The sequence below is a fragment of the Plectropomus leopardus genome, chromosome 3 (genome assembly GCF_026936395.1).
Source record: "Plectropomus leopardus strain MGB_pleo_1.0 chromosome 3, ASM2693639v1, whole genome shotgun sequence".
In the NCBI taxonomy this organism is placed as follows: domain Eukaryota; kingdom Metazoa; phylum Chordata; class Actinopteri; order Perciformes; family Serranidae; genus Plectropomus; species Plectropomus leopardus.
This window is the reverse complement of record NC_142178.1, coordinates 22,410,864-22,422,706: the sequence shown is the minus strand read 5'-3', so window position 1 is coordinate 22,422,706 and position 11,843 is coordinate 22,410,864. Positions and strand designations below refer to the sequence as shown.

At 39.6% G+C, this 11,843-nt stretch overlaps 1 protein-coding gene across 3 annotated transcripts in view; it reads left to right on the top strand.

Annotated features, from left to right (window-relative positions):
* The window catches only part of LOC148189989 (uncharacterized), a 153,225-nt gene that overhangs the window by 834 nt on the left and 140,548 nt on the right, over positions 1-11,843 (top strand). The window contains exon 2 of one of the 3 annotated variants that reach the window (XR_015776142.1): positions 6,201-6,957. The exons of the other annotated variants lie outside the window; for them this stretch is intronic. The gene's annotated coding sequence lies outside the window, so the exon portion shown is untranslated. Of the gene's footprint in view, positions 1-6,200; positions 6,958-11,843 lie in introns of those variants that run through there. 3 annotated transcript variants of the gene reach the window in all.

Genomic DNA, 11,843 nt, shown 5'->3' with positions numbered 1-11,843 from the left:
TTTCACATAATCATTTTCCTGTAATAGTGTCTTTAAGGGAAACTCAACATGTCTAATGTTGCACAAATAATAGGCAGTCACATTTACTATACATACTTCATATTAGCTTTGCATTAGAGGGGGATTTAAACTCGAAGGCATCAGGTATGTGACAGCTTGCTATATTGTTTTCATATTATAAACAGCACAGTGCCTATCCTATGGTTTATAGTGCTGCTGCTTTAAACAGCTTCCTAGGCTTCATTTCATAACTCATGGTGATCTGCTGCTTCATAACAGAGATTGTTACAAGTGTAAGAGATTGTTTTGCTCTAAGCCTGGTGTCATATATGGGGGGGTTGGTGGATTCAAAGTATCAAAGCTCAGTTCACAAGATAGTTAGTTAGTCTGAGGTGAGTAGTGGGATATTGGCCGTACAGCAGCTAGAGCTCATCCTACATAAACTGTTGCTAACGTCAGCATGGCTGCTGCTCATCCAGCATTTTACAAAGCCCACCACCACCACGAGTATCCACCTATGGGCTCCGGTTCCCCAGTGGAGGCGTTCATCATTGTCAGTCCCCAATCTTCTCTGTGCTGAGCTCGGTGTTGGCTCGCAGGGAGTGATTGAGGTCAGTTTCTAGACACCAAACACACTCTGTTCTACTCTGTTTCCGTTTAATCATACAGCCATTCGACTGGGTGAACTTTTCCTCACATGTCTGAAGTGCACTAGTGTATGTTTATCCTTTGCGTATAGCAAGTTTTACTTATCGAGTTGAGTCATAGCCTCCAGGCCTCTGCTGTTCTTGTGTGCTGTGCGGGTCTCTTTTCACAGCCTGTTGTTTTTGTGTTTTGTTTTGCGATGAATTGCTCTCGCCTATTGTTTTATATGGTGCATTGTTCTGTTTGCTCCATGTGCTCTTTGATGCAAACAATTTGCCTTACTCTGAAAGTGAATTTAACTGAACTCGTTTAGCGTGAATGAATAAATGAAGTGAGTGTCAAGTATAGGCCACTGCTATTTAGGGATTCTCAACAACAACAACAGCTGAGTGAATATCTCCTTTTGTTCCCTTGCTGCATATTGTCGTATTGAAGTTTCTTTGAATGTGAAATCTGGAGCTTCCTCCACAGTAGTTTTGCTTTCTCCAGCGATGAGAAGCCAAGTGATGTTTGAACCACATCAAAGATGGTGGAGTTGTTGAGGAAGGTTTGTAAAAGCCTGCTGTTTGTTTGAATCAAGCACCATAAAACTGGGAATATGAAACAGCTAAGTGTGAAACTGATGGGCTAATGCTGTTGATTTCAATGTGTGAGTGTAGAAACTTGGTGTGAAAAAGCGTAGCTGCCAATGTGCTGTTTTAACAGACTTTATCATCATTGTCAACAAGGACAAGTGTGACCTGACAAGCTGTTCAACATTTCTGAGTAGCTGAGAATGGAGGCACTCTGCAGCCATATACTTCTTATAGTTTATTTACAATTCTCCATCACTATAATTCTCCATCAGTATTAATTTTAAGAACTTTAATGACTAAATACCCAGGCTCTCAATGTGAGGTGGTGCTCAGTCCTGCAGTCCTATTGTGGCTTTATCTGATGCTTACTGTAGGAAATGGTGAATTTACTTTCCTAATATCTCCACAGTAATGTTGAGATCCACTCCCAAAAAAAAAACGTGTGCCTAAAAGGACAGTAAACAACCTTCTTCAATCGCCCTCAAGTTTACATTGTACCAAAAATTCATATATGCTTTCTGATGGCTTTCCAATTTGTACATTTTTATTCTTCACCAAGGAAAACTTAAACTCTGATAAAATGATACAGTTCTATTTTATGTTTGGTATGATGAGAACAGAGCACACAAAAGACACCTTTTTACTGCTTGTGAAGGATGCAACAATGAAATCCAAGACAAATCTCTGTTGTGGTCCGTGGTGTACTGTAAAGATACTGGTGGCAGGAGCCCAGGCAGGTATAATACATCCTTTAAAAACATCACTAAAGTTAGTTTACAACTAAATGGTATAAATTTTCCAGATTTTTAGATTCAACTTTATTGTCCAGCACAACCAAATGAAGTTTAACATCTACAACCAGGTAGTGAAAACAATGGCAAAGGTACTTATATGATATACTAATGTACAGAATGAGAGACGTATTTGTGATATATAAAAATAAACAAAACAATAAACAAAAACAGCTAAGAAACATCAGCACTGTATGTAACACTGATATGTGGAGGACAAACATTTAATTATTTAGAATTTTATGTTATATACTATGCTTAGGTGGTATCGAGGTATTGTGGTACACCGGGTTATTTTAAAATCTGAGGTTTGGATTTTTGATACAGTCAAAAAACAAAGAAGCTCTGCTCTCTCTTAAACTGATACAGAGACACAGCTCGTGTCCCCGGAGGTCAGCCTCTACTGCTGGAACAAGTAACTGAGCTGAGAAAGATGCCTTTGCCCCATTATGAGTTTTGCAATACCCATATAACTATATCCTGAGATGACTTCTTCCAACTAAACAAAAGCATTTTAGTAGCCAAATGATTTTATTTAACACGTCGTCTCTGTTTAGCCCACTGATGTGTCGGTATCCGCCACAGCAACAAGTGTCATGGAGCGCCCTTCCCATCAAATTATTTTTGTTCTCGGGGCCATAAGTATTTAAACCCAGCTAGACTTTACTTAGTAGGCTAATTACATCTTGGAAACGCAGTATTGTAGGCTAGACAATGTCTTACATGCTATAATAACTTCTACCATCAGCTGCTCAGCTTTTACCTTTTCTTTCTTTTTTTAAATAAATACCTTAATATACTATATACTCTGGTGAACTTTCAGGAAGGTATGAAGGTATGAAAGAATACATGTAGCCCAAGCCTATGGTATACTTTATAAACAATAAGCAATTATGCAATATCTTCAGAGCTTCAGTTTAATATGTGCAATGACCTAGCGCCAATGGTAATGTAGTAAAAGTACTGCAAAACAGGTAAACAGACAATTATATACTGAGGAAATCAGTGAAAGTTGTTTTGTATGTGAAATGGAGTTTAATTAGCATTTTTTTTATTATTTCTTATAGCAGTTTATATGAGAGTGGTATATTTAACAATGTAATTATGAACTGTTGTATAACCAAAGCTTCACACTTTTCTTCATGACTACTTTCCTATGTTAAAAAGTTAGTCATTTCCCTTTACACCAGCAAGAAGTGTGAATCAATGATTGTCAGTTAAGTGGGAGTTGACATTTCCTAATCGTCACTTTAACTAATGATTGACTCACTTTGCATTTGAGAATATAACAAATAGCAAATTTAAAACAGAAGAGAGCATCTGTAATGAGACAATTAAGTGCTGAAATTCCTCAAAACAAAGGGAGCAGATACTCTATGATAGAAAGTGTCTGTTTTCATCTTCAGCGGGGCTGAGAATTCCCAAAGAGCTCACCAAGGTAGTGAAGTTATATTTCTACTGACAGAAGCATTCGGATTTCACTTTCCTTTGACATCTTTCTATCTCTCTTTGTGTTGGTGAGACTTTGAGCAAAAAGGAAAGAAAGCATCATGAAGTAAAGAATAGCAAACCCATAAGAAAATTCATCAAAAATGGTCCTGATATGTTTCTAAATTTTGCAAAACATTATGTGAAGTCAGAATAGAAGTTGATGATTTAGAGCAGGGTAGCAACTACGACCTCTAAATGATCACACACTTCTGACACAATCTGAAAGTAAAAAGTGGAGGATTGTCTTTTAAAAAGATTTGAAGCGTTTGTTACAGAGCTTCAGTGCTAGATTGCATTAGATTGCGCAGGTGTTGCTGGTACTGTGTCCAACCCCTGTAGATAGTTGACATTGTGATTTGCAGCAGGTACTAAATTGTGTGAAAGCATAGCCGAGAAGCACATCTGACAGATGTATCTGGCGAATGCTTAATAAAGGCAATGATCAAAGTGTGACAGAACAGGCACAGGTCCCATTCACATAATGGCCACAGGGAGCCAAGAGCAACAAAGCTAATATGTGACAGTGAGAGGCAGGAGGATTGTCTTTTGATTGAGCCATACAGCATTAAAAAGACTGATGACGAGCTGACAAGCAGTGCTGGTCAAAGTACACACACTTTTTCATGTGGAGTGAAGGACATAAAATAGTATTTAATGTTAACATTTATTTTAGGCTGCCAATATTCTACATTTAAAACATCAAACAATTGTGAAAGGGCTTTTTCTCTGTAATACCAGAAGATAGTGTCAGGTGTGTGTAGCCCAAATCAACAGTATATGCGAGCGGTGGGAGAAAAAAAAAATGATACAGCACAGTATCATGATATTTTGCGTGGCAATACTTTATTGATACACAAACGCCTGTATTGTTTTTTTGTTGTATACATTTTTTAAAATGTATTCTTTATTTTTTGTGTTAGGGTTTTTTGCCTTTATTTGATAAGAGAGCTTTAAGTGTGAAAGGGGGAGAGAGAGGAGATGACATGCAGCAAAGAGCCGAGGCAAGGATCCGAGGCTGTGGCAAGAACGCAGCCTCTGTACATGGGGCATCCGCTCTACCAACTGAGCTACTAGGCGCTCCATTATGTAAATTTTTAATATTACAAATACAAATTAAACTTTTGGTCGCTTGCTGGAACAACAAAACCATTTTTTCCCATAGCATACTAGGCTTAGTGCTGCTCAAGACAATTGTGAGTTTTTCCCCTTGTACCGGAATCATAATGGGGGCTTCCAGACCTTTTTATAGCACTGAAACAGCTGTGGCGATAGGCCTGGCTACAAGAGACTACCCTACGCCTGTGTCTCTAGAGTTATATGGTCCATAAGTTATGCTGATGATGGTCCTTGCCCTCAAATGTTGACTTTTTTTGTATCTGAAGAGCATGTTCTACTTTTTTTTGTCAGTGTGTAGGCAGCTTCTCTATAAAATGGCAATATTGCACTGTATACTTTTATCTTTAGAGATTGGTCATGAATTTATAGTTTCCTTAAAAATGGCTATGTGTGTATATAAACACACACACACACACACACACACATATATATATTGAATTACATGCATGAGAAGGCAAACCAATACAAGAGACATGTAGGTTTGCAGTGAAGTATCCAGGTTCCTTTCCTTCCCTCTGTCCTCTTCTAATAACCATTCATGATATAACTCAAATTTTATTAGTGAGAAGACATCCATCTTTGCAGTGCAAAGTTTGTTACAGCGACTGTTAATGTAGGCTAATTAACAGTTAACCTAATTAAATTTAGGACACCTGTAAAGTGGAATATTACGTAGTTAAAAGTCCCAGTGCTGTTATTCTCTTTATCAGCACCCCTGGAATGTGTCTTTTTCAATAAGATTGCTTGGTTGTTGTATAATTAGGATGATTTTTTTTTTTGTTTGTTTGTTGTTTTTTTTTCATGGGATTGTTAATAACAAACTTCAGACTTATTCTTTGATACTTTGAGGAGATACGCAGACAAACTGAGTGCTACATCGTGATCAAACATCCTATCTTACTGTACATGACTGACAATTGTGCCAGAGTATTTTTTGGCTTGACATACTTTGATTTCAGCCAGCATCTAGCATCACCCCTCTCTCGATTTCCTGGCATGTCCCAATCCCAGTGTGCTCGGCTCGACTGCTCCTGGAGGGGCTGCGTAGGAGTGATAGACAGTTAGTAGTGACACCCTAAATCAGCCGTATAGACTGATCAAAGTGCTGCATTGTTGGACTGAAATTGGACTAGGGCTGGCTGCGGAAAGCTCAATATGAGGCAAGTTTCCGTCCTCCGACTGTCTGGTCTCATTTTGAGCTCAGCGTTTTGAATGATTCATCATACGGAGTGTGGAAATGACGAGGGAAAAGTTCAAATGGAGAGTGACAAATTCTTGGTTGGGATGTTTCTTCCGGAGGGGGCAAAGAGGTGTTGTTATTCAAATGCAGATCTTAAGTCTTTGAACGCTTTATGATAGCCGTTTCTGTTCTGAGTAGATTTCTCACTTTTTGCGCCTTCACTTTTCCGTGCTATTGTGAAAATTGGAAATTGGCAGCTGACCTTTCATGTTATACAGTAGTTGGAGTGAATCTCATACTTCTACAATGTAACCGCATTAAGTCTCTTATATTAACCACATATGAAGCAAAAGGAGAATTTCTGCAAAGCAATTCTTCCTTACAATGTCCTCTGTTTCTAAGGACTGAAGAAACAAGATCCTCTCTGAATGGCATCCAAGGCTATCTTTATTCAAAGAGACTGTTGCTATGTAGGACTGTTGCTATGGAGGAGTCTCCCGCCCTCTCACGGAGATGGACAGCTGTAGCCTCGCCACAGGGAGGAGCCCTTTCTCTCTCTCTCTCTCTTCTTCCTGTGTGATGTTTCCCGAGGAGTCCAAACCTGAGGGAGTCAGCGGGGGTTCCTTCTTCACAATGATAAAAATAAAACAGTGACTCACTCACACTGAGAGAGAAAGAGACTGACCAAGTTCAAGAAGTCTGAAAAGTTTGCAGTAATGCGGCGGATGTTCACACTGCTTCTCAACAGGTGAAACCTCTTTATGTGTCATCGCAGGCTGTTTACTTTTCTCTTTCCGTTCACACTCTGAAACCTTGTAAATCTTTAATCAAATGCCAAAGTTAATATATTTTTAAGGCCTCGAGGCATTCATGATGTTCATAAACTATAAAATATGCTCCAGACACAGATGCTTGGTTGCTGCTGATTGTTGTAGCTCCTGATATATTGTAAGTTTGTAAGAAGTGATAAGATATGGCAGAATAATTATTTACTTCAGTTGTAGAGCAACAAATGGTTGAGGGGTAAGTTAGCAGCCTGTCTTGTCAAACTGTTTAACATCCAAGACAGTTGCTCAATTTTTACTGAGAGTAATGATTAATAAGAGTGACGGTGCTGGATGTCGCAAGAGAGAGTCTTTGTAATACTCAGTTTCTACACGGACAGCAAGTCTTTAAGTTTTTTTGTTTTAATTCTTGTACATTTGTAAACTAATTAAGTCAATAGTATTTATTACTTTTTTTTCTCCAAGATTTTAGGCATTTATAGGTTTGCTCCATCAGCATTCAACTGTACTTATATCTATCTATCTATCTATCTATCTATCTATCTATGTTTGGAAAGCTCTCACTTCGTCCTCTTATTATTATGACAAGACATGTGGAATTTATTAGTTATAGGGTTTGGAAGTGTGTGTCTCGGAGGGACACACACTTCAGGAAGAGATTTTTTTATTCTGCTAACTATATCAGTTTTATGGGAGCTGTTCTCACAGAATGCATAAACATTTACAGATAAGTCAGAGGGTTGCTGGTATGATACAGAGATTTAGTCATTTGTGTGATCTGAACATTTAGCCCTGCTTTGTTTATAGGATTTTGGCATGTAAATCATACCAAACAGAACTTTGGTTATGGTTAGAGAAAGATTGCGTTTTTGTTCAAATGTTGAGAAATTTAATCATGTCCTGTCTAACGCTTCTACTTAATTTTGGCTTTTTGAATATTTAACCAAAACCACAATCGTTCTCTGACCTTAACCAACTGCTGAGTCCACAGCAATGTCTATTTCCAGAAATCATGACCCAGTTACTCAAGATAATCCACAGAACTTGTTGAGAGCAGTTTCATATAGGAACTATTCTCTTTCCACCAAACTATACCCACTGACCACATCCTCATGGAGAAAAAAGCACACATCTACTGCAAGCCAACGTTACTGTTTAGCCCAGAAGGAAGCCATAAATGTTTACATCTCGTGCTGTATCCATGAGTAGATGCACATTTCCTTCTGCACGGTGATACGGTTGGCGGGTATAGTTCTGTAGAAACAAAATAGTTTCTAGATGCTTAATGTCTGTGGACACTGAGACATTGCTGTTGAATTTTGTAAAATGTATTTTTTTTTTATTTTTGGGACGGCACGGTGGCGTCATAGTTAGCACTATTGCCTCACAGCAAGAGGGTCCCTGGTTCTCTCCGGGGTTGGAACGGGGTTCGGTCTGTGGGCGGGGGCCCTTCTGTGCGGAGTTTGCATGTTCTCCCGTGGGTTCTCTCCGGGGTCTCCGGCTTTCTCCCACAGTCCAAAGACATGCAGGTCAGGTCGGTTGGTGAGTCTAAATTGCCCTTAGGTGTGACTGTGAGCGTGAAAGGTTGTCTGTCTACATGTGTCGGCCCCACAATAGTCTGGCGACCTGTACAGGGTGTCGCCTGCCTTCCACCCAATGACAGCTGGGATTGCCTCCAGCCCCCCCGCGACCCATGAGAGGACAAGCGGTTATGAAAAATAAATGAATGAATAAATGTATTTTTTTGGTGCTTTGAGCACCACAAGCCTATCTAGAGAAGGCAGAGTTATTGAATTACTTGCTACATGTGAATATTGGAGGAAAACAAAGTGAAAATAGGTTTTCACTTTACATTTTGCAGGTGCGTTCTGTATACACATTTTGTACCTTTGCAGATGCCGTCATTAAAGTAGTATCCTCATTATGTTATAAAAAACATAATCCAGGTGGCATTATGTTTCTCTTAGGGCATTTGCCATTGCAAATTAGTAGTATGAAAAAATAATTTTGAAGAGGCAGAGTAGGAAGAGGGGAGACCTGAGTCAAGAGGAACATGTGGACTAGTTTTGAAAACTAATGGGTCATTAAAATCTCATTAAAATATTTGTTTCAAATGCAATACGGTGCTTAGTTTTACTAACCTGCCTGCTTTACTGTTGCTTCCTACACTATGTATACCTTCAATCGAATATCCAAAAGTCTTTCACAACATGTGTATGTTGAAGAACTTCTTGCAAGAGGATAGAGTTTACATCATATAACGAGGCTGGTGTTTTGAGCATTGCAGCATCGCCCCTCCACAGGCTCTGAAATCAGAGAACATCCTGGTCTGTAACCCCACTGAGAACAACCTGCTGTTGCACTTTGGCTCTGACGCTGTGCTCAAAGATCAGGCCTGCGAGGACATATTCAGCATCCCAGAGTGCCTACCTGCGGCACCTGTTTTGACGGAGGCCAGTGCCAAGCTGTGCCAGCTGCTGGGGATATACTGCTGTACCCTTCTGGAGTGAAACCAGCATCGTCAAAGCAAACCTCCTCTCTGCACTCACCATGCGGCGTGACCAGAAAATATCCTCACCTGATTCACTGTTTGCTGCCAATCCACACGACAAGCCAGCCATTGAGAATATTCAGGGCCAGCCATGGATGCAGCGCCTCAAACAATTACCCATCATCAGCTGCTATTGTTTTTTACACATTACTGCTCACTGTATATATATATATATATATATATATAAGTGGCAAGCTGTACTTTTCATATTTTGCACAATGAATGAATATTACATACACTGAAAAGCATTGTATTTCATGTCACCATTTGCTGGAGGGCCACCACGATAAGATTATGCATAAAAGGTTCATACCACTACAGAAGAGACTTAATTATGTGTGAAAAAAAAGGATATGTTGATATCCACAGTGTTAATCGGCCGAATAAGTTGTTACAGTATATGAAGGCATATTGGATATCTGCAAAAAAATCAAATATGGTGCATCCCTATTTAAGATCAAAAGTTCTTGAATTTAATTTGCATGAACATACGTGTTTTAATTTTTTTTCTTTTTAACATTTTGTGCTGCAAGTCCTCATATAACATCTTGTGTCTCCTCAGTTCTAGATTTTGCTTTTAACCCCTGTTGTGAGGGTGTTTGAAATCTTGATCACTCTCGCAGCAGCTGTGGGCTGATGCTCTTTGTATGAATACCAGCCGCGTGTTTCACCGAACAGGGCCAGAATACAGATAAGCCCTGGTCAGACCCGAAAACACCTCCCCATTAGTTCCCCTGCGATAATGTGTGCTTCCCTGTAGTAAAAGCTGCACCTGCTATGGGTGTTGTTGTCCCTGGCTCCATTTGTCTTTCAGAGTCAGATCTTTCTCTCGTTTTTCTTCACAGTTGCCTCTCTTGCTCTTTACCCTCCCGTCTCTCCATTGCACTGCGGCTCCTCTTCTCTCACCCTGCTACTTGTCTAACCTTTAAGGAGCTTCCTCGCTTTGGGCCTTGTACCAGGGGTCATCAGCTCTCTCCCAGTGTTTCCACTGGCAGGCTATCACTCAGGGCCACCGCAGGGAAAAACAGACAAGCGCTAATCCCTCACACCAACACACCAGCCACACAAAAGGTACTAGAAGCTGTGTTAGGACTTTAAATAGAGCACGCTCACTTGAGATGACGAGAACAGTGTTATGCTGCAAAACAATATTTGACTTGGAGAGGGAGTATAAAAGCCCTTTATGACTGGCTCAGTTGTACCATACTCCAGAGTCAAGTACCAGCTAGCTTATCACCGACAATCGTACATTAGTCCTGCCAGAGTGAGTTGGCATCATGGATAGAAATCCAAGGTTTGAGTCTAATCAGATACTTATATTTACCAAATGTTGATTAAATATGCATCTTACAAACAGAAATAAATAATATTTTTCGCAGCTACTTGATCAAAATGCTGAAGGTTCTGGTTCAAACAAAACTTTAAAGTTGATGAGCTTAAATTATTGATGTGATATAAGTTTGCATAGTGAGAATATATATTTGCAAAAGCTGAAATTGACTTGACGCGATTCGCTCGGTTGTTGGGACTACAAAAACGCACTGTACAGTGATGTGTTACAGAGTGAAGCTCATTTTACTTCATAAATGATCTTTGGCAGATGATTATTCAATTAATCAATTAGTTGTCCACCATTTAATTAATCACTGACTAATTTGATAATGGATTAATCCGTTAAAGCAATTTCTAAAAACAAAAAATGTCAAAATCCTCTGGTTCCAGATTCTTAAATGTGAATATTTTTTGCTTTTCATACTTTAAATGACAGTAAACTGAATATTTTTGGGTTGTGGACTAAACAAGAAATTTGAGGATGACATCTTTGGCTTTTAAAACACTGATCAACATTTCTTACCATCTTGTAGACCATACAACTAATTGATTAATTGAGAAAATAATTGACAAATTTATCGACGAGTTATCCTGGTTATCTTCCTCCACCCAGCTGCTTCCCTTTTTAGGTTTCTGTAGTGAAATAAGACTTTGTGTAGACAATTTCTCATTTCAACCTTATGAATCAGCCGTTCCTTGTCCATTTCTCTGTTTTCAGTGCAACCAACTGGAGTAGAATAGAAAAGGAATCTAATAAAATTTCAGCTCAAAACGATGCATCATGCTGTGTCGCCCATGGCCAGTTAGGACATGCCGATAGAAAACAGATTTAGTCTGTGACACTCGCGTTGCATCCAGCTAGGGCACAGTGTGAGAATGAGCCTGATATGAGTAGGTCCTCTTCCACTGAGTTGGCCACGTCGCATGAAAAACCAAACACTGGCTCCAGATAGGGCCATTCATATTTTTATGTTTTCGTGTCGGCCCCTGCACTTCTAAAAGCTTGGCACATGGGAGAAGTTTTAAGTTCTGAAACATCACTGCTAGATGACACTAAATCCTACACACTCAACCTTTAAACTCCACAGTACTTGAGCGAGGGGTTGAAGTAAACTGCTCTGACCCTGTCTTGGTCTGTTCTCCTTATTGTTTGAGCATATTTTACTTTTAAAAAATCAAGCAGGCAGTAAATCTGAGACCAGCAGCAACCATCTCTACCTCCCACCGGCCTGTGAAATTCTACACTGACTCAGCTGTCCTGAAGCGTCGGCCACAGAGTCTGGCAGAGCAGCTCAACCATCCTTATCTCCATTCAAACATAGCAACACATAGATTGTGTATGGTTCATGTGGTACGGGGCCATGTCCACCCACAGAT